The sequence below is a fragment of the Mauremys reevesii genome, linkage group 8 (assembly GCF_016161935.1).
Source record: "Mauremys reevesii isolate NIE-2019 linkage group 8, ASM1616193v1, whole genome shotgun sequence".
Classification (NCBI taxonomy): Eukaryota; Metazoa; Chordata; order Testudines; family Geoemydidae; genus Mauremys; species Mauremys reevesii.
In genome coordinates this window covers 6,285,617-6,306,894 of record NC_052630.1, presented here as the reverse complement: position 1 = coordinate 6,306,894, position 21,278 = coordinate 6,285,617, and the positions used below count along the sequence as shown (strand labels likewise).

The 21,278-nt window shown below is 49.9% G+C and overlaps 1 protein-coding gene across 6 annotated transcripts in view; it reads right to left on the bottom strand.

The window, feature by feature from the left end:
• Nucleotides 1-17,219, bottom strand: part of TNIP1 (TNFAIP3 interacting protein 1) — a 46,351-nt gene extending 29,132 nt beyond the window's left edge. For 5 of the 6 annotated variants that reach the window (XM_039483334.1, XM_039483336.1, XM_039483339.1 and 2 more), the window contains exon 1: nucleotides 12,327-12,444. The gene's annotated coding sequence lies outside the window, so the exon portion shown is untranslated. Of the gene's footprint in view, nucleotides 1-12,326; nucleotides 12,445-17,139 lie in introns of those variants that run through there. The other variant, XM_039483335.1, reaches the window with a different exon arrangement.
• Nucleotides 17,220-21,278: the final 4,059 nt, after the last annotated feature.

Genomic DNA, 21,278 nt, shown 5'->3' with positions numbered 1-21,278 from the left:
GTGTTAGAACAAGGGTCTTCAAGGCAAGGTCTCTCCAGTCTGAGCAGCGTTCGACTAAGTGCCATCCTTCACTGTACTCCACATTCCAGTAATAATGCCAGGAAAAATTCCAGTGTGGGATTTTTCCAGAACTGCCATACTCAAGTGGGGAGTGTTCCCAAGCGAAACCTCTCTAGGGAATCAGGCAGGTATAGGAACTTTCTTCGACCGCGATTAAGAAAGTTCCAGTAGCCTGAAGTGCACCAGATGCAATCCATGGAGCTCATTCCGATTTGCCCGTTTCAACTTCACTTCAAACCAAGAGGGGGCTTTGCTGTGGCCCTCTGTTGGAAGGAATTAGGACGGCTCAGCTGTGAACACGGGCCCATTCTGCTAACAGCCAGTAGAGACTCCTCCCTAGCTCAGGCAGTGGGGGCTTGGGCATTTGGACTAAGATGACCTCAGTTCTATTCCTGCTGCTACCACCACGCTGTGAGAGGTCATGGTGTACAGGGAGGAGCATCACAAACCCATAGCCAGGTCCATGCCAGGAAGAACACAAACAACTTCCTTCCCGTCCCACTTGCGCTCTATAATTCAATACAATGGGCATGTGCAAATTACGTACCACCACTTCCTTGGAATTTCCCTGGGGAGTTGGCCTCCTCTGGAAGGGCTCTTTGAGACAGTATACAATAGAAGCCAGTCACGAGGGAGCTAGGACGGTACATCCGGGCACTAGCCTTTCACTTCTGGAGATCCATGTTCAAATCTGCCTACGGTCATGACGACTTTGGTGACCTCCTCTTAATCACTAGTGAAATGTGGCTGGCAGTCCTTGGCAGAGAGAGCCCAGCACAGACCAGGCGCAGGTGGCACGGCTCAGGACTGAGGTGCATCAGCAGAGCTGAGCGGGGGAAATTTGCACGGTGTTTTCTGGAACCATAACTGGTTCAAACTAGTGCCGCGTGCCCTTTGCTAGCATGGGCATTACATTCTCATACTTCCAGCTTCCCTGCAATGTGCTTCTAGTTGTGATTATTTTTAGATTTCATTGGCCATGACCAGTCCCTCCCCAGCCCCCAAGGTTATTTAAAAACCCGAGAGGTTAGTTATCAGCCATCCAGTGGCGACCGTGTGAACCTAGTCACGATCTAGTGAATAATAGCCCTTTGGGACAGTAGCACTCACCACCACTGAGAAATGGACTCACATAACAGCAGCCTTTTTGGTGTGACCCACCAAAAACTCCCCCTACAAGTTCAACACCAACCCACTGACTAGCAACAAAATGCTGGTCCCAGATCGTTCCTCTTCTTGGCGAGGCCCATATACAGATGAGGAAGCAATAAGAAGCCGCACTGGTTTGGGCTGTGTTAGAAATATACCACTTTAAAAAAAAAAAAAAAAGGCAGAAGCAGCTGGACAAATGGAAGAGAAAAAATAATTTCTTCTGGGCAAGAGGAGCAACTGGTATCACAGAACCCTCAGCTTTAAACCACAGTTGTTGGCATCATCTTCCCCTCCTTCCACACGCCCCGCATTGAGAAACCATGGCACACCCAGGGGACTGAGTTAACTAGAGTAGAAGGCAAAGTGCATTCACTCCTCCCCCCATAACAAACACTGCAAAATATAGGCACCGGCACATACATGGAGGACAACCCAAAAAATAACATGCACCAGACCTCCAGAAATCATGAGATTGGCTCAAAACCACCACACAGTGGGCTCTTTTTATTTCCCTTTGGGGTGCACATTTTCTAACTTTTCTTCACAACCATGAGGCTAGAAACGTACTTTTAGTAGCGAATACAGATATTGGCGGTAGCGTCAGAGGGTTTCAGCAGAAACTGGGGCCCCATTGTGCCAGGGCTGTACAAGCACCGAAGAGACACTCCTTGCTGTAAAGGGTTTACACTCTAAAGACACAGACAGGTAAGGGGTAGAGGAGATTGATACAACATACAAGCAAGTGGGAAAGATGAAGAATTGGCCCAGCTTGGTTAATTACATGTAAGGCTGCGAGTTTGTCATGGAGGTCACAGAAAGTCATGGAATCCGCAGCTGCAACAGCCAGTGCAGCTGACCCCAGGGCTGCACGAGCAACTGGCCCCGGGGTCAGCCACACTGGCCGCTGCTGGAGCCGCTCCGGGGACCACCCAAGCAGCGGCCGGAGCAGCAGCCCCAGAGGTGGCTGCACCTGCTGCTGCTCTGCGGCCCAGGCAGCTGGCCCCAGGGACTATCCAAGTAGCAGCCCGTGCGGCTGGCCACGGGGACCACCTGAGCCGTGGTACCAGGGTGGCCAGAGTAGTGGCTGGGGCAGCAGCCCTGAGGCAGCCACACCAGCCGTTGCTCGGCAGCCCCGGGTAGCTAAGTTTTAGTCAGGGGTGTTTATAGTATAAGCCATGGACAGGTCACAGGCCGTAAATTACTGTTTATTGCCCGTGACCTGTCCATGACTTTTACTAAAAATACCCGTGACTCAATCTTGGCTTTAATTACATGGTCTGTAGGCTTGGGTTGTTTTTTAAATAACTAGGGTTAACAGTATGGGGAGGGGGAGAATAGGAAGAGAAGTAGCCACAGCTATTTCAAATGAAAATGGAGATTCTCATGGGCTCCTGTCATTCCAGGAGCTGGGGTTTTAAGGAAAAACACCAAATATTGTGAGACTCACAATAAAGTTGTGACCCTGAACCACCAGAGAGCCGGCCTGCATGTGGCCCTGACCTGCCCCTGGGAAGCCCCAGATATACCGGGAGAGTGATTCCTGCATTGCTGCTGACAGCCATGGCCGTCCCTTCTCTGGTGGCCCTGAAAACAATTCACAGTGCTGAGAAACACCTTGGTGAGTTTACACTAGCAGTCAAAGGAGTTCCAGCAGCAGCAGAGGTGGGGGGGAGACATTCTGTGCTGAGACGGAATGACTGTAATAGGGCATTTTCACAGCGTACATGGGGGACCTCAAGAATCATAAGGTTTAAGGTCAGACGGGACCACACCAGATCTTCCAGTCTGACCTCCTGTACATCACAGGCCACCAACACCGCGTGGCACCCACACCCCAAATCCCACAACCAAAATTAGATCAAAGTAGGACAGCCCACAGGAGTCTAGGCTAGTATGTGTCACACACAGAGAACAGGCAGGACCAAAGTGCATCGATGCACGAGGCCCCGGCAATGGCAGGACAATGATTAAGTGAGATAAACCCAGATAAACCTGGCAAGTGAACCCCACCCACACCCTGCAGAGGAAGGTGAAAAGTCCCCAAGGCCACTGCCAATCAGACCGGGGGGTTGGGGGGCGGATTCCTTCCCAACTCCCATATGACAATCAGTTAGACCAGGGGTCGGCAACCTTTCAGAAGTGCTGTGCCGAGTCTTCATTTATTCCCTCTAATTTAAGGTTCCGCGTGCCAGTCATACATTTGAACGTTTTTAGAAGGTCTCTTTCTATAAGTCTATAATATATGACTAAACTATTGTTGTACGTAAAGTAAATAAGGTTTTTAAAATGTTTAAGAAGCTTCATTTAAAATTAAATTAAAATGCAGAGCCCCCGGACCGGTGGCCAGGACCCCGGCAGTGTGAGTGCCACTGAAAATCAGCTTGCATGCCGCCTTCGGCACACGTGCCATAGGTTGCCTACCCCGAGTTAGACCTTGAGCAAGAACCATCCTGCACCAGAGAAAGAAAACATCTAGTGTCACCTCAGAGCCCCGGGGGTGGACCAAAGTCACATCTGCCCCGAAGTGTGAAACCCTGAAGCCTCAGCTTTTAGGAATGCAAGATATAAACTGGCAGTGAGCCCCAGGGTTGCCGAGCCCTGCGTCCCCCCTCCCCCCATCACAAGCAGCCCCATACATCATATAATCCCATTCATGAATTTACCCAGCTTTCTCTTAAAGCTAATTCAGTTTGCCCCCACAAGCCCAATTGGGAGGCTGGCCAGTGAGAGAGGCTCTCTCAGAGCTCCCCTGTTCCACACATCCCTTAGACACCACCAAACCATTTAGCAGGACCCTGGCACTCATGGGAAATTGAGCCCGAAGCCCCTCCCCATGAGCAGAGCCAGGAAGCAGGTGTGCCAAGCCTCAGGAGTCACTGGCACAGCACGCCGGAAAAACGCTACTCAGCGTCAGCCGATCCTTATGCAGAGCAGGGGTTTTCCTTCTTGCAACACAAGACTGTCCAGGGCACCCAGGAATCCATGGCTTGAAAGCAATCTCCTGAACTCTGGCAGCACACTTGGCTTTCCAAAGGGCACCTGCTGAGGACAGCAACTCTCTCCTCAGAATGAAAGCAAAAGCACTTCATCCTTCTTTACTGGAAAGCAGCTAACTATAATACGGATGTGCCGTCTGTGGCCAGGAGGGTAGATACCGCAGGGGCTACAATCGGTTTAGGTCTCAGTGAGAACTCCAGTAGTTCCGCCGTCCACATACAAGTATTCTACAAACAGCTCTCACACCCACCCACCTAACCCCCCCGGGTACGTACTTGGCTGGCTACCACGGGCGCACTGCTGTTTTTAGCATGCTAGCTCAAACATCTCTAGTGCAGGTCTGTTTCCCCACGTTGGGAAGCACACTCCCAGCTGCCAAGTAGATGTACCCTTGGAGGTGAAGCCAGAGGGGGAAGCGCGTGTCAGAAAACTTGCAGGGTGGGGAGTTGCTTGGGAGAAGGGACTTTCCTGAATGAGGAGCTGAACCTGGAGAACAAACTTCAGATTGTACTATAGTGGATTCAGCCTAGAGTGGGTTACTCCTGGCCGGCTGCCTGCAGAGACCATGCCAGCATTTTATTTACCATAAGGCCTGGTTGGAAAACAACTATTTCAAGGTTTCAAAAAAACAAGGTTTCGAAATTTGGTTTCATTCTGATCCGGAATGAAACCAAGACCTTTGGACCATTTTATTGGGGGTGAGGGTGTAAGAGGGAGGGAGGGAGGGAGAGAGACCCCAGAATAGTCAATTGGGAGAGAGAGACACACCCCAGAATAGCCAATCGCCCAGTAGTTCTAGTCCCTGCTCTACCTGCTTCACAGCAGGGTCTCCTACCTCCCCAGCTGAGCGCCCTAACCTCTGGGCCATCAGCTATTCTGGTCTCGGTCTCTGGGTATGTCTACACTGGAGCTGAAGAAGGTGGAACTTCCAGCTTGAGCAGACATACCCAGGCTAGCTCTGAGAAAGCAAGCACTCAAAAAGTGGCGTAGCCCTGATGGAGTGAGCTGCAGGACAGCCTAGTTGCCCTGAGTATGTACTATGGGTCTTTTACCGGACTGTACTCGGGCATCCCACTGCCCATGGCTACACTCCTGGTTTTTGTGCACCAGCTCAACAACAGAAAGCAGAGGTATATCTACTCAAGCAGGAAATTACACCATCCAGCTCCAGTGTAGGCATACCCTCTGTCCAGAAGTTGCATCCCAGACCCAAGAAAACTTCCCGATGAAATCTGTGTCCAAACAGATACAAGTATCAGAGGGGTAGCCGTGTTAGTCTGGATCTGTAAAAGCAGCAAAGAATCCTGTGGCACCTTATAGACTAACAGACGTTTTGCAGCATGAGCTTTCGTGGGTGAATACCTACTTCTTCGGAGTGGGTATTCACCCACGAAAGCTCATGCTGCAAAACGTCTGTTAGTCTATAAGGTGCCACAGGATTCTTTGCTGCTCAAACAGATACATTTCCACATAACATTTCAGTTTTGATGAAACAGCATTTGTCATCAAATACAATGCTGGAAAAATGATTCGTCACAATTTTTTCCAGCTCTTCTTGTAACTCCCCTGGGATAGTGGCCATGCAGGGGGCAGGTTAGTTAGCAAGCAGGAAAGCCATTGCTCTCATAGGCTCCTGCTAGAAGCAATTACCTGCCCTGATGAGAAGCTAAACCCCTTCTGTGGGGCGATGGTCTTCTTTGCAGGATGCTGTCCTTGGATGCTGCTTGGGGACCTCATCCTCTTTTGGGAGGATAAATTCTCTCTACTAATCTACCCTTTCCCTAAATCCAGTACTTTAATTTTGCTTCCCACACAGCACCAGTACCTGCCTCAGCTGATCACAGCTTTCCAAAGCAGCAGAGTAAACTGACATGCTTTCCTAGCAGCCTTCAAAGCTCCAAACAGAAGCATTTAAAATGAAGGAGAACTTGTTAAGTGTACTCTGCTGCTTGAGGAAACTCTGAGCAGCAACAGTGGCAGTAAAACTGCCAGCAGACTCAGAAAGTCAGCATGGAACTGAGTCCCAATTGCAAAGTTATCTTCATAACCATAAGAGCTAGAATTCTTATTTTAAATAACAGCTGAAATTCTGTAGAAACTGATGGCTTAGCTCCTCTATGCTCTCTTCACTCACCGGGCAACGTTTCGTACCCACCATTGGCAAGTGAAACTTCAAGCCCTGTGCTAAACAGCCTTCTTTTCTGCGGGTCAGGCTGAAGAGGTATTATAGGATCAGCTCAGCCCTCTACAAGAAGAAAAGGCCGTTAACAACTCACTTCCCTTCCTGTCACTTATTTTGCCTTTTCAAACACTGTTCTGAGCGCTGGATGAGAAATCTTGTATGAGTGTCACAGTTTCCAGAGCTCCCAGGATAAACGCCATGGATCAAGCTATCTGGGATGCACACCCCCAACTCCAGCATCCCATAACGGTCTTTGCAGGAGATAACAAACAATAACTACATTTAGAGACAGCTGAGGCTGCTCCAGGATATACCCCCTCCACCCAAAACCTTAGCATAGAAATAAGATGACCATATGATGCAGCTGTGTCATGATACAGCTCCAGCTTTTCAGGTGTGGTTCCAGGTACATTAGTAAACAGATCAGTTTTCTCACAGATGTTGTTATATCTACATTTAGAAGCATGATTTCTATGCTGCAAGAAAGTGAATGTTAGGTTAATAACCAAAAAGCTTTCTCAGGATGGCAGGGGAACAGACCTCCCTACTCCAGCCCTTATGAGGTGCTCATTCACTCACACCTAATATTGTTACAAAACATGTATGCAGAGCTGGAAATGTACACCATGCCTTATAAATATAGAGAGGCACGTTCCTGGGCTAGAAGAGCTTACAACAGCTGGAGCACGTGCCATTCGGTCGCTAAATGCTTTCCAGATTGTCTCAGAGAAAGCATCTTTATAATCCAGGAAGCACAGTGGGATTAGGGGTGGGGGCTGGGCCAAACTGCATGTGTGTGTTATTATGTAAAAGAGTATTATTATGAACCAGCAATTTGGTAGGCGCACCAGCCTGGTCCTGGTTTCCTGGATATAAGACAAGAAAAATGACCGAGAAAGGTTGTTCTGTTCATTGTAAACTCTGTGGAGTGGGGACTGGTTTTTTGTTCTGTTGCTCAAACTTTTCCCATAGGACAGAGCATATTTTAACAGAGAGACTGACTCCCAAATACCTTCCCTACCATCTTGGACCACACAATATCCCTGGGGTCACAACAACACTTGCTTACATGAGAAAGTAAAACTGGAAGGACTGCATGTATTTCAGAGAATCATATACATGTAGGGTTGGAAGGGACCTTGAGTGGTCATCTATTTCAGCCCCCTGTGCTTAGATAGGACCAAGTAAACCTAGACCATCCTTGACAGGTGTTTGTCTAACCAGTTCTCAAAAACCTCCAATGACGGGGACTCCCCATCTTCCCTCGGAAGCCTATTGCAATATTTAACTAGTGTTATAGTTCGGAAGTTTTTCCTAGTATCTAACCTAAATCTCCCTTCCTGCAGATTAAGTCAATTGCTTCTTGTCCTACCTTCAGTGGACATGAGGAACAAACCGTCCTCTTTATAACAGCCCTTAACATATACGCAGACTGTTATCAGGACTCCCCTCGGTCTTCTTTTCCTCAGGGCAAAACAGGCCCCATTTTTTTTTTTTTTAAAGCTTTCCGCATAGGTCAGGTGTTCTAAACATTTTCATCTTTTTTGTTGCTCTCCTTTGTACTCTCTCCAATTTGTCCACATCTTTCTGAAAGGCACCAAGAACTGGATACAATACTCCAGCTAATGATGAGCAAAGCGGGACAATTACCTCTCATGTTTTACATACTACACTTCTGTGAATACACCCCAGAATGATAATCAGCTTTTTTCACAACTGCATCATATTGTTCTCACATATTCAATATGTGATCCACTCTAACCCCCAGATCCTTTTCTGCAGTACTGCTGCCTAGCCAGTTATTCCCCATTTTGGAGTTGTGCATTTGATTTTCCTTCCTAAGTGTAGTATTTTGCACTTGTCTTTATTGAATTTCACCTTGTTCATTTCAAACCAATTCTCCAATTTATCCAGGTCATTTTGAATTCTAATCCTGTGTTCCAAAGTGCTTCCAAACCCTCCTATCTTAGTGTCACATGCAGATTTTAAGAGCATACTCTCTGTTCCAAGTCATTAATAAAATATTGACTAATACCTGACGTAGGACAGTCCCCTGCAGGACTCCACTAGAAATATCCCCCTAGTTTGACAGAGAACCACTGATAACTACTCTTTGAGTATGGTCTTTCAACCAGTTATGTAACCACCTTATAGTAATTTCATCTGGACCGTATTTTCCCAGTTTGCTTATGAGAATGTCATGAAGGTCTGTGACAAACGACTTACGAAAATCAAGAAACATTATGTCTACTGCTTCCTCCCCTCTGCCAGGCCAGTTACAGTATCAAAGAAGGAAATTAGGTGGATATGGCATGATTTGTTCTTTACAAAACCATGTTGTCTATTCCTTATAACTCTATTATCCTCTAGGTGCTTACAAATGGATTGCTGAATAATTTGTTCTGGTATCTTTCCGGGTATCAAAGTTAAGCTGACTGGTCTATAATTCCCACTCCCTGGGTCCTCTTTCTTCCCTTTTTCAAAGATACGTACTATGTTTGCCCATCTCCACTCCTCTGGGACCTCAACCCATCATCCATGAGTTGCTGAAGAGGGTTCTGAGATTGCTTCAGCTAGTTCCTTAAGTAGTCAAGAGTGAATTTCGTCAGGTCCTGCCAACTTCAATACATTTAACTTACCTAAATATTCTTTAACCTGTTCTTTTCCCTGTTCTGGTTTATGTCCGTCCCCCTTTTTGTTAATATTAATTATGCATCTGGTCACAATTAAACTTTTTGTAAGTGAAGCAAAATAGGTATTAAATACCTCAGTCTTCTTGGTGTCATCAGCTATTAGCTCTCCTTACTTGCTAAGCAGTGGACCTACACTTTCCTTCATCTTTCTCTCACTCTTAATGTATTTATAGAACCTTTTCTTATTGCCGGTTATGTCCCTTGCGAGGCACAACTCATCTGGTGCTGTAGCCTGATGTTGTTCCTACATGCCTGTGCTATTCTCTTCTCTTCATCCTTAGCAATCTGTCCATGTCTCCACTTCTTGCAGGATTCCTTTTCGATTCTTAGTTTATTAACCGATGGAGCCATTTTGGCCTCTTACTATTCTTCCTATCTTTCCTTCACATTAGGATAGTTCGCTGTCGTGCCATTAATACTGTCTCCTTGAGAAAATGGCAGCCTTCCTGAACACGTTTACCTTTCGATTTTCTTCCCATGGGACCTCACCTACCAGTTCTCTGAGTGCGTTAAAGTGCTTTCTTTGAAGTCCATTGTCCTTATTCCCCTGCTCGCATGCCTTCCTTTCCTTCGAATAATGAAATCTATCATTTCAAGATCACTTTCACCCAAACTGCTTTCCACCTTCAGATCTGCAAACAATTCCTCCCTGGTAGCCAGAATCGAATCTAAAATGGCTGCCCCTCTGGCTACTTCCTACCACTTCTGTAACAAGAAGTTGACCACAATACGTTCCAATAACTTATTGGAGATTGTGTGTTTTGCCATATTACTTTTCCAACATATAAGTGGATAAAGTCCCTCATTACCATTACAACTTGGTCTTATTTTTAGTTGTCTTTGTGTGATTAAGGACCTAGAACCAAGGAGAGATGCCAGCCCCAGATGACCAGCTAGCTGTCTGGACCACTAGCAAGCACTCTGTGAACCACGGATGGTCCATGGACTACACAGCTCAGTAACCTTTGATCTAACCCAAAAAGGCAATCAGCAAGTTATATTTTCCTAGGGCTCATCTTTGACTTTCAGTCCAAGCCAGGTAAATGCAAATCTGGAAAGGTAAACTACAGGGAGAACACGTGTCTCTCTTTCATAGATCAGCTAGGACGTTGTTCTTTGAAATCACAACTGGATTGACTATTGAGAAATTTCTTCCCCCCATCCCACCATCAAATCCTTTGACTTGCAGCACACAGAACCAGGTGTCCACCAGATACTCTTCTAAGGCCAGTTCTGAGGCCTTCCATGCACGATGCTCTCTCTGACAAGGTTTGCAGGGAAGGCTGTGTCTAGTGATCAGCTCAGAGAACGGGTTGTCAGGCCTCCTGGATTCTACACATGAGCAATGTGAGTGAGTCAAGTCATTTCTCTGAGGATCAGTGTCTCCAGCCGTACAGGAGGGATAATACTATGTATCGTTATTCCAGGGCTGTTGCGAGGTTTATCTAATGTATGTCCATAGAGTCCACGAATTAAAAATAGTGCGTGCGAGCAGGACATCAATATTACCTGGGGAGCAGCACAGTCTGCAGGGACTCACCAGGGAGCCTCAAATGGCTCCTGGGAATGGGTAACTTTCTCTTCTGGAAGCTGCTATTATGCCGGACACTGTCCCCAAGACAAAGCTGTAAGTGACATCTATAATTAGCAGCACCCCAGTTCCAAGCACGCCCCCAAGGTCCACGCTGTGCATGGGCAGCACAGTAAGTGGATGGGCAGCATGTAACGCCCCCACACCTTACCACATGCACAGGAGCGGCTCTAGGAATTTCGCCGCCTTAAGCAAGGCGGCACGCCGTGGGGGGCGCTCTGGCGGTCGCCGGTCCCGCGGCTCCGATGGACCTCCCGCAGACGTGCCTGCGGAGGGTCCGCTGGTCCCACGGCTCTGGTGGAGCATCCGCAGGCACGCCTGCGGGAGGTCCACCGGAGCCGCCTGCCGCCCTCCCGGCAACAGGCAGAGCGCCCCCCGCGGCATGCCGCCCCAAGCACGCGCTTGGCACGCTGGGGCCTGGAGCCGGCCCTGCACATGCACACAGTGCCTTAGGGGGCACTCCAGGGAGCGCAGCACTGCCGGGGACCTTTGGGGCAAATGGGCTGGCAGGGCGATGTCTCATGATTTGCCAGGTGGGCACCGCACCTCAGCTTTTCCACCACAGGTCCACGAATCAGGCCCGCTCAGAAAGAGTGAGTCACTGGGTACCAGCGCGGAGGGTAGCGCAGATGTCTGGAGAGCCGCCGAGAGGGCAGGGGGGTGGCTTTGCACACACGCGCCCCCACCACCCCCGGCCTCCATGGCACCGAACCCATTATCAGTCCTGGGTGACCCCCCACCCCACCGCTCCAGGGAAGCAGTGCGGAGCGAGACCTCCATCAACCTCCCCACCCCCTCTGCAATAACAACATCCCGGGGGGGGGCACCTCCATTCCCACACCTACGGGGCTCCCTTCCCAGGAGCCCCACAGCGGGGGCGGGGGGGGGCAGCGCTTGGGAAAGCAAAGCGCCTCCGGAGACAGACAAGCAGCTGGGGGCCAAGGAGGAAGGAGCCCGATCTGCCGAGCCCCGGTTTGCTTTACAAACACTCAGCTCCAGTCTCCCAGCCCAGCCCCCTGCAGAGGGGATGCAGCCAGGCCAGCCCAGAACAACGCCGAGCGGCGGAGCCCGGCAGCAGCGCCCCTTCCCGGGCTGGGTGCAGCGCCCCCCCCCCCCAGCAGGGCTGGCTGCAGCCGGGGCCCCCCGCCCCTTCCCGGGCTGGGTGCAGGGCCCCCCCAGCGGGGCTGGCTGCAGCCGGGGCCCCCGCCCCTTCCCGGGCTGGGTGCAGGGCCCCAGCGGGGCTGGCTGCAGCCGGGGCCCCGCCCTTCCCGGGCTGGGTGCAGCGCCCCAGCGGGGCTGGCTGCAGCCGGGCCCCCCGCCCCTTCCCGGGCTGGGTGCAGCGCCCCCCCCAGCAGGGCTGGCTGCAGCCGGGGCCCCCCGCCCCTTCCCGGGCTGGGTGCAGGGCCCCCCCAGCGGGGCTGGCTGCAGCCGGGGCCCCCCGCCCCTTCCCGGGCTGGGTGCAGCCCCCCCAGCGGGGCTGGCTGCAGCCGGGGCCCCCCGCCCCTTCCCGGGCTGGGTGCAGCGCCCCAGCGGGGCTGGCTGCAGCCGGGGCCCCGCCCCTTCCCGGGCTGGGTGCAGCGGCCCCCAGCGGGGCTGGCTGCAGCCGGGGCCCGGGCACGCGGGGGGAGGGGCGGGGAGGGTCTCGTCCTACCTGCGGACGGGCAGCCCGGGTCTGCCAGCGGCGCGCGCCCTACCGAGCCTCCCGCGGGCACCTCTCAGCTCGCGGCAGGAGGAGGAAGTGAGTCAGCCCCGCCTCCCCTGGAAATTCCCACCCGTGATTGACAGGCCTGAAAGCTAACCAGCAAACCCCCCCCCCCCCGCCCGGCGTGCCGCAGACCGGCTGCTAGCAGCGGGCAGAGGGAGAGAGAAACAGAGGGCAAGAGAGGGTGGGGGAAGGGCAGGAGCTGCAGGGCAGGGAGCCTGGGGAGCGGGGGAGGGGTGTGGACACAGACTGGCAGAGACCTCAGGAGGTATCTAGTCCAACCTCCTGCTCAAAGCAGGAGCAGTTCCCAACTAAACCATCCCAGCCAGGGCTTTGTCAAGCCGGGCCTTAAAAACCTCTAGGGATGGAGATTCCACCACCTCCCTAGGGAACCCATTCCAGTGCTTCACCACCCTACTAGTGAAAAAGTTTTTCCTAATATCCAACCTAAACCTCCCCCACTGTAACTTGAGACCATTGCTCCTTGTTCTGTCATCTGGCACCACTGAGAACAGTCTAGATCCATCCTCTTTGGAACCCCCTTTCAGGTAGTTGAAAGCAGCTATCAAATCCCGCCTCAGTCTTCTCTTCTGCAGATTAAACAATCCAGGTTCCCTCAGCCTCTCCTCGTAAATCATGTGCCCCAGCCCCCTGATCATTTTTGTTGCCCTCTGCTGGACTCTCTCCAATTTTTCCACATCCTTCTTGTAGTGTGGGGCCCCAAACTGGACACAGTACTCCAGATGAGGCCTCACCAGTGCTGAATAGAGGGGAATGATCACATCCCTCGATCTGCTGGAAATGCCCCTACTTATACAGCCCAAAATGCTGTTAGCCTTTTTGGCAACAAGGTCACACTGTTGACTCATATCCAGCTTCTCGTCCACCGTAACCCCTAGGTCCTTTTCTGCAGAACTGCTGCCCAGCCATTCGGTCCCTAGTCTGTAACAGTGAATGGGATTCTTCCGTCCTAAGTGCAGGACTCTGCATTTGTCCTTGTAGAACCTCATCAGGTTTCTTTTGGCCCAATCCTCTAATTTGTCTAGGTCCCTCTGTATCCTATCCCTACCCTCCAGCGTATCTACCACTCCTCCCAGTTTAGTGTCATCTGCAAACTTGCTGAGAGTGCAGTCCACGCCATCCTCCAGATCATTAATGAAGATATTGAACAAAACCAGCCCCAGGACCAACCCCTGGGGCACTCCGCTTGAAACCGGCTGCCAACTAGACATGGAGCTGTTGATCACTATCCGTTGAGCGCGACGATCTAGCCAGCTTTCTATCCACCTTATAGTCCATTCATCCAGCCCATACTTCTTTAACTTGCTGGCAAGAATACTGTGGGAGACCGTATCAAAAGCGTTGCTAAAGTCAAGGAATAACACATCCACTGCTTTCCCCTCATCCACAGACCCAGTTATTAAGGGAACGAGAAAGTAGCAAGAATAAAGGATGGGAGAGACCATCAGGAAACTACACTAGTGTTCTGGACAGAGGGCCCTGCAGCATCAGGGTTGTGCACTGTGACATTCTGGAGCATCTGGATGGAGGGCCCTGTGCCCTGCAGCATCAGGGTTGTGCACTGTGACGTTCTGGAGCGTTCTGGATTGACAGCCCCATGACATGCAGCATCGGGTTGTACGTTGTGACGTTCTGGAGCATTCTGGACTGATGGCCCCATGTGCTGCAGATTGTACACTGTGATGTTCTGGAGCATTTTGGACTGACAACCCCATGTCCTGCAGCATAGGAGTTGTACACTGTGATGTTCTGGAGCATTCTGGGCTGATGGCCCTGTGCCCTATGGGATCACTCTCCTGAGCTGTAGCATGCTGGATCATAGCTACAGAACACTGTCATTGTCTCTATAACGCAAAGAGCAGGAAGAGGCAACCACTCTTATGTCCCTAAATTTCCCTTCCTAAATTTAGCACTCGCATTGTTTTGGAGTCTTCGAGTCACTGATCCCACCTTGGCTATCTGTGAAGGTGAAACGGGCAGGGCGGGAGGCAGAAGACTGATCGTCTTTCTCAAATGATTACGTATGTGGAGGGGGATTTCCACTCCTGGATGGAAGTGGGTACCGCCACAGTGGTGCTTGCAGTGAACATTGGGCTGCTCACGATCTGCCGCTTCCTCTCAGTCTCTCCAACCCACAGTTGCTCAGGGAAAAAAAAAGCCTTTAAGCCTGCATCTGATTCTATTAATATTTACTATTTATATTGCCATAGCAAGCAGCAGCCCCGGACTGCCCAAGGACCAGGGCACCATTGTACGAACACAGAACAAAAAGGTGGTCTTAGCCCCACATGTTAGCTGCCCACTGGCTGTCTGCTTGCATCTGGCAGTATCAGCAATCATTACGGGACACTTACGCATGGTGGGTGTTGTGATTTGTGGGGTGCCAAAGAAGAGCAGGTCCCATGCTGATGATATAGCTCAATGTGCAGCAGCAGTAAATAGGAAAGGGATAATCAGACAGAGAATATCATAATGCCACTATGTAAATCCATGGTACACCCACCCCTTCAATACTGCATGCAGTTCTGGTTGCCCCGTATCAGAAAAGATATATTAGAATTGGAAAAGGTCCAGAGTAGGGCAACAAAAATAATTAAGGGTTTGGGACAGCTGCCATACGAGAAGAGATTAGAAAGAGGGGGGAGTTTTCAGTTTGGAAAAGAGACGACTAAGGGGGGTTATGATAGAGGGCTATGGTGTGGAGAAAGTGAATAAGGGAGTGTTATTTACCCCTTCATATAACACAAGAACCAGGGGTCACCCAATGAAATTAACATGCAGCAGGTTTAAAAGAAACAGAAGGAAGTACTACTTCACACAACACACAGTCAGCCTGTGGAACTCCTTGCCAGGGGATGCTGTGAAAGCCGAACTTACAATGGGGTTTAAAAAATTAGATAAGTTCACGGAGGATTCATCAATGGCTATTAGCCGAGATGGTCAGGGATACAACCTCACGCTGTGGTAGTCCCTAGCCTCTGACTGCCCGAAGCTGGGACTGGATGACGGGGGACGGATCACTTGATGATAACCCCGTTCTGTTCATTTTCTCTGAAGCACCTGGCATTACTAGAGGGGGGAGTCTGTGCAGCTGTCAGCAAGGAGCCCATGGTTCTGGGGAGGAGAGAATCAGAACGGAAACTCTGGGTCTTTAGGTGGATGCGCCCAAGTTTGGCTCTCAGGACATCACAGACTCACAGGTGGAACCCCCCTGCCAGACTGGGGAGGTGAAAGTGGGGCATGGGGCGCATGGAGGTGCAAAACCCTTTCTTACTGCAAGTTTTCACAAGTGAATTACACAGATGTAACCGAGAGTTGTCAGACGCAGCATTCCGCTGGCTAGAGGATGGTCACTGTGTTTCCTTAGCATGCCAGAGACCCACTGCTTTGTTTCACCATGACCAGACATTTCCCTAGCCTTGTAATTATGGCTGACTCCCCTTGATATCAAGGGGAACTGTGTACGAAGGTCAAGAGCGCTGTGTGGCTCTAAGAATCCATGAGAGGCACGCCTGTGTACAGTGCAAAGAGCTGCTCCAGAGTTACTGCAGCTTTCCTGGCATCATGAGCAGCTCAGATTGCGAGAATTCCCCAGCCTTTAGTGCCTAGGGGAGAGTCAAGTCATCTGGCCTTTTGAGCTGTTTGTTCTCATAATATATTGGAAAACCGACATTGAAATCTGTTTCCTTATCGCATTCCCCCCCTCCCCACACACCCTGCTTCTGTTATTGTAGGATGGTGGATAATGACAGGAAAAAAAGAGCCGGTGACAACTGCAGGGAATTTTCCCATTTTTGCACAATATTGCATAGATTTTAACATATGCTGGACCTGATGTTCCATTTAATTATTAGCCATTTTTTGCCAGGAAGGTGCTAGGGAATATGCCTAGCAGGCTGTGGAACAAGCAGAGGATCCACACTGCAAGCAGAGAAGTTGAACCATTCCCCGATAGCTTTCAGCCTATGCACCTCAATGCTGACTTGTGGCAACTCCTACTAGCCCATGGTGGGCTCTCTCCGAAGTCTGCCTATACACTTCAATCCTGCCCTACAGCACGGTCAGCCATTCCAGCCTTGGCTTCCCACAGCACACTGCCCATGCACCACAATCACTTGTTGGAAACTGGAGGATTCAGGAAACGCCGGAGAACACTGTCATTAAAGTACGTTACAAGGGGTAAGCTCTGTGGCCCAGGCTCTCGATGCTCTAAATAGAACAATGCCTTAAAATGTTCTACAGGGTTTAATTTCACAGCTCACCATGTTGTAAAGCTTTGGTTTTGGGACTCTCATGTCCTGCATTTTAAACCAGTGCAGGAAATGTAAATGCCAATGTTCTATAGCTGAATATACCACCCAGGCAGTCTGTGCACCCAGGCATCTATGGGAACCCCGGGACTGAAAAACAGTCAAATTATCCCCGCTTCTCCCAAAACAACTGGAGCTCATTTCGTTCTGTTTTTTGTTCTGTAAGCCAGCAGAAAGCCTGGAGGCAAAGCTAAATACAGCCATATTGAGCCACAAATGGGCTTGTTTTTAACGTAGTGTCTCAGCCTGCAAATAAATAGCCTAACGCAGACTGTAAAAACTCTGGTCTATTTCTGTCAAAGAGAGAGAAAGAGGTGTCGTGTCTCTATCTCCATAGTTCTAAAATCTTGATTTACAACCTAACAACTGACTCTTCTCCCTTTCTTCTTATCTACCACATGCTCTGGCTAAAAGAACCGTTGGTTACTCACCCAAGTAGGGCCAAGGGGAGCTGGCGAGAGAGAGCCTTCAGTCCAGCCCCTGGGCTGCTAAGCGAATACAGGAAGGAAAGCCCAGCTGAGTTTACTTTTAGGCAGGAGAAGGGGAATTCCCCATGATGAGGCCCCAGACAGCTGGAGTGGTTTGATAAGGAGCCACACACAGCGTGAGGGGCTCTCCTGCATCTGTCCTCATGAAGAGGGGGGTGAACCTCACTTCTTAGTTAGTAATTGCAGCCTGGAACCACAGAACAATGATTCAGTGACGGAATCCTAGGAAGGCTGATGAGATCATCCAGTTCCTGCCTGGCCACCGGAAGATTGTTCTCTTTCCCGCATTCCCGTATGTTTAGTGACGTCCGTAGGAAGCCTGTTTAGTGTTACTAGGAAATACTTCCTACTGGCCAGCCTGCCTTGTCCTCCGTAGCCAGTGACCAGCGCATCCCACTGACATTCCCTCACTGTCCCATCAGCCTCAGCAGCGGTGAAGTCAAGTGGGCCAGTGGTACAATTCTGAAGGCAGGGTGAATAGACGCCAGCCCTGCAGTCATTCTAAATAAACCACGTGGAGTGGTTACCAAGTTCTTTGACAGTCTGCTCAATGGCTGGAACTGGCAGGTGCTGGAGTAGACATGAAAGAGTCAGAGTCTTTTCCATTTTAAAGAGATTGATCCCAACTCTCCAGAGGACCTTTGACTGAGGCCATAATGTTAAGGCGGTTATAGTGCAGAATGCTGCTCTGCCAGCATGGACTTTGTATTCCTCCGATTCCCTCATTCCACAAGTCAAAGGATGATGAGAGGACCAAGTTCTGCTGTCAGGTCCACTCACGCAGACCCACTGATTCCAGCAGCCTTGTCTATACTAGCCAAATTACTGCTTGTACTATATAACAGCTGTTGCACCGGTATAAGCACTGATATAGACAGTGCTCTTACCACAGTATCATGCAAATATGCGCCGAATATGTCCTGGCAGTAAAAATGCCAGAGCCCCATCTACACGGCAGGACAAATTCTCTGATAGGATAACTCCGCTCATGTCTCAGAGCACCTAGAGCAGTTTAGCACACAGAAGCTGCACCCTTGCTGGCTCCTGCTCTGTTGTGAGCATTTGTTTTTCTATTCTAGATGCACCCAGTGCAGGGTGCACCACGATAACTGACAGCAGAATCTGAAGAGACAAGGTGGGTGAGGTGATATTTTTTATTGGACCATCTGGCTCAGTTTTTCTAGCTGCTCATCCTGCATCTTCTACCTGGCATCAGAAATTCAGGCTGTGTTCGCCCAGCTCATTACATCACCTTACTTCTAGAATTAAGGGGACAACTTGGCTGGTGCTGCATAAGGCAGATTGGAATCCAGCTTGCTCCCCTATTGGCATTACTGTACCTGGCTTTGGCACTTGGAACAGGAAACTAAGGGAGCAAATTTGCACTGGTTTGGTTATGCCAGTTTAGTTAAATTGGTGCAAACCCCAAGGTGTACACACACAGTTCAATTCAGAAGTGACTTATTACGGTTTAGCTTAAACCTGTTCCTAATCATCTCCTGCTAAACCAAAACTGACCTGGTGTAAACCAGAGTCCCCTCACAGTGCCTTTTGCACTAATTTATGTAGATGAGTTTAAAATTGTACCTTTTGTTAAACTGGTGCAACTCTGCATGCAGATGAGCGCTGAGTAACAAGACATCCTGGGTGCTCTCTGTTTACTTGCTCAGGTTAATTTTGTAATCTCACCCTATAACTTTGTACAAGTGGAGGGGGGAGAGAGGGGTTGGGGACAAAGGTCAGGAATCAAATCCCAGACACAGAGGGCACCTCAAGAGAAGGCACGGGGGGAGTGGACAGGATCAAAGGCTGAGTGCTTTTCTAGGCCATTTTTGCACTTTATCTGTGCAGGGCACCACATTTCTGACATCTCGGTGTCTATTGACATCAGAAGTGGGGTTTCGCTGCTCCTGTGGCTGTAGTATTTACTAGTCCGGGCTGGTCTGTTTTGTTGCTTTGGTTGACAAAGGAAAGCAGAAGAACTGCGAGAATGACGCCTTCTGAGCTCAGGGAGGAAGCTTTGGCCACAGAAGGGGATTTCCAGAACATCAAGATCTGACTATGTAAATCATGCACTCAGATTACCCTGGCAGGATGAGAGGGCTCAGGGACAGAATGCAAGGGAGTGGGATGAGTTGGAGATCAAGTAGGATGGAGGCAGGAGCTGAGAGGGAAAGAGGGGAAGGCTACAGAGAGGAGGAAAGTGGACCATCGAGGAGGTGAGGGAGGGAAAGAAGAGGTGTGGAGGGGAGACGTGATAATGGGAGGAGAGGAAGGGGACAAGACTATTAGAGTGAAGAAGAGAATAGAGTTAAGGTAGGCAATTGCTTCTCCATACCTTTTGCAGCTCCTGGCCTATGGAATGCACCAAGCTATTTAGACTCATGCCTAAAGGGCAGCTTCCTCCCTGACCCATCCCATCATGCTGGGGCTTTTACCCTTTCATTTAATCAAATCACTTCCCCCACTTCCCAGAATGTGTGCCAAGGATCTCCACTACCGAGCCAGGCATCCTATGGGCACCAAAAGCATCGGTGGCACGATCAGATTGTCAGTGATGGACATAAACTGAATATCCAGCCAGAATACCTTCAGGACCTAGCCAGAGATGGAGCTGGGTGGTGTTCCATCAGCAAGGAGGTCATTATTCTCTTCCCATTATTGTAGGTATGCAAGACCATTTGGTGGCTAACAAGAACTGTGAAATCAAGATGAGGCACATGTCATGGCCAATTCTATGGGCCACATTCTGGTGTAAACTGGTGCAGCTCCAGTGATGGCAGCAGAGCCACACCAATATGCAGTAACAGAGAATTTGGTCCTAAGAGATCTCAGATCATGTTTTGCTTTGCTTTAGGCTTTAGCTATTTCAAGCCTAAATTTTCAAGGCCAGTAACACACAGGGCATTCTCTATAACCCCACAGACTCAGAACTGTTTGCCATCAAATTGCCTTTAACTAGACACGACGACAAGAAACGATCAGCAATCATCATCTGCTGGAATGTTGGCACCACAGAGATGAGCAGGTTCCTGGGACAGCCCATTGTGGGTGGGGAAGGGGGTTTGTCGCATGCACTGAGCAAATTAGGCAGTAGAGACACAACTGAAAGAGTAATACAATGGCAAAACATGGTCATGCCTTTACCAGGTTTCTGCAGCGATACTTCTCTGTAAATAACTGGGCCCTGTGGCCAACACCTCCAGCATGCACATCAACTTGGGACCCAACTCTGGTTTCCATCCACTGTCTCTGGTGAGACCAGGTCCCTTTCTGCGCAAGCCATTTCCATTAAAACTGGTACAGGGAGTTTCGTGTGAAAACAGGAGTCAAGAAGGGTTGTCAACCCTCCAGGATTGTCCTTGGAGTCCAACCAAACTTGGCAACCCTAGAATCAAGACTGTTGTTTCCTCCTTATCTGTCTATAGTTTGGGAGGGCTGAAAAGCCAGAAAAAAACAAACAAACATAACCTACTCACTCCCCACCTTGTACAGAGAAACATATTGAAAACACTGCTCCAAAACCCAGCCTGCTGGCGTTTTAGTGAACTCAGATTTCTCCAAAGCAGCACAGTTGGTTTTGGCCAGAAGACAGCAGCTTAATGAGGCCGCAGCATGGAATGTAGGGAGAGGGGCTAGGCCCCAGAGCCATCCTCGCGCTGAATACATTCGCCAAACCTCCCAGAGTCCGTCAGCAGCAAAGAGGACCCGAAATAGTCCTGGGAACTGACTCAGAGTGAAAGCTCATCCATTTGGGACTCAAATCACTGGCTTTGGGGTTTTTCTAAGTGTTGCAACTAATGAAATGCAATTTTGCTTTGCCTGGAAACAATCCCTCACTGACAGCAATGCTGCAGCAGAATGCAAAGCAGCTGTGTGCGTCTGGCCCTCTCTGTTCTCATACTGGTACATGAACCCCTGGCCCTCACAGACAGTTTCCTGTTGGATCACCGAAGGCTTCGTTTTCCTTTTGAGGGACGGGGGGGACAGGGCAGACCCAGACCTGCATTCGTATCTCACCCACGAGTCAGCTTTCGGATGCTTCCCTTTTTTTATTCTACGCCCCCTCACTTCCTTCTATA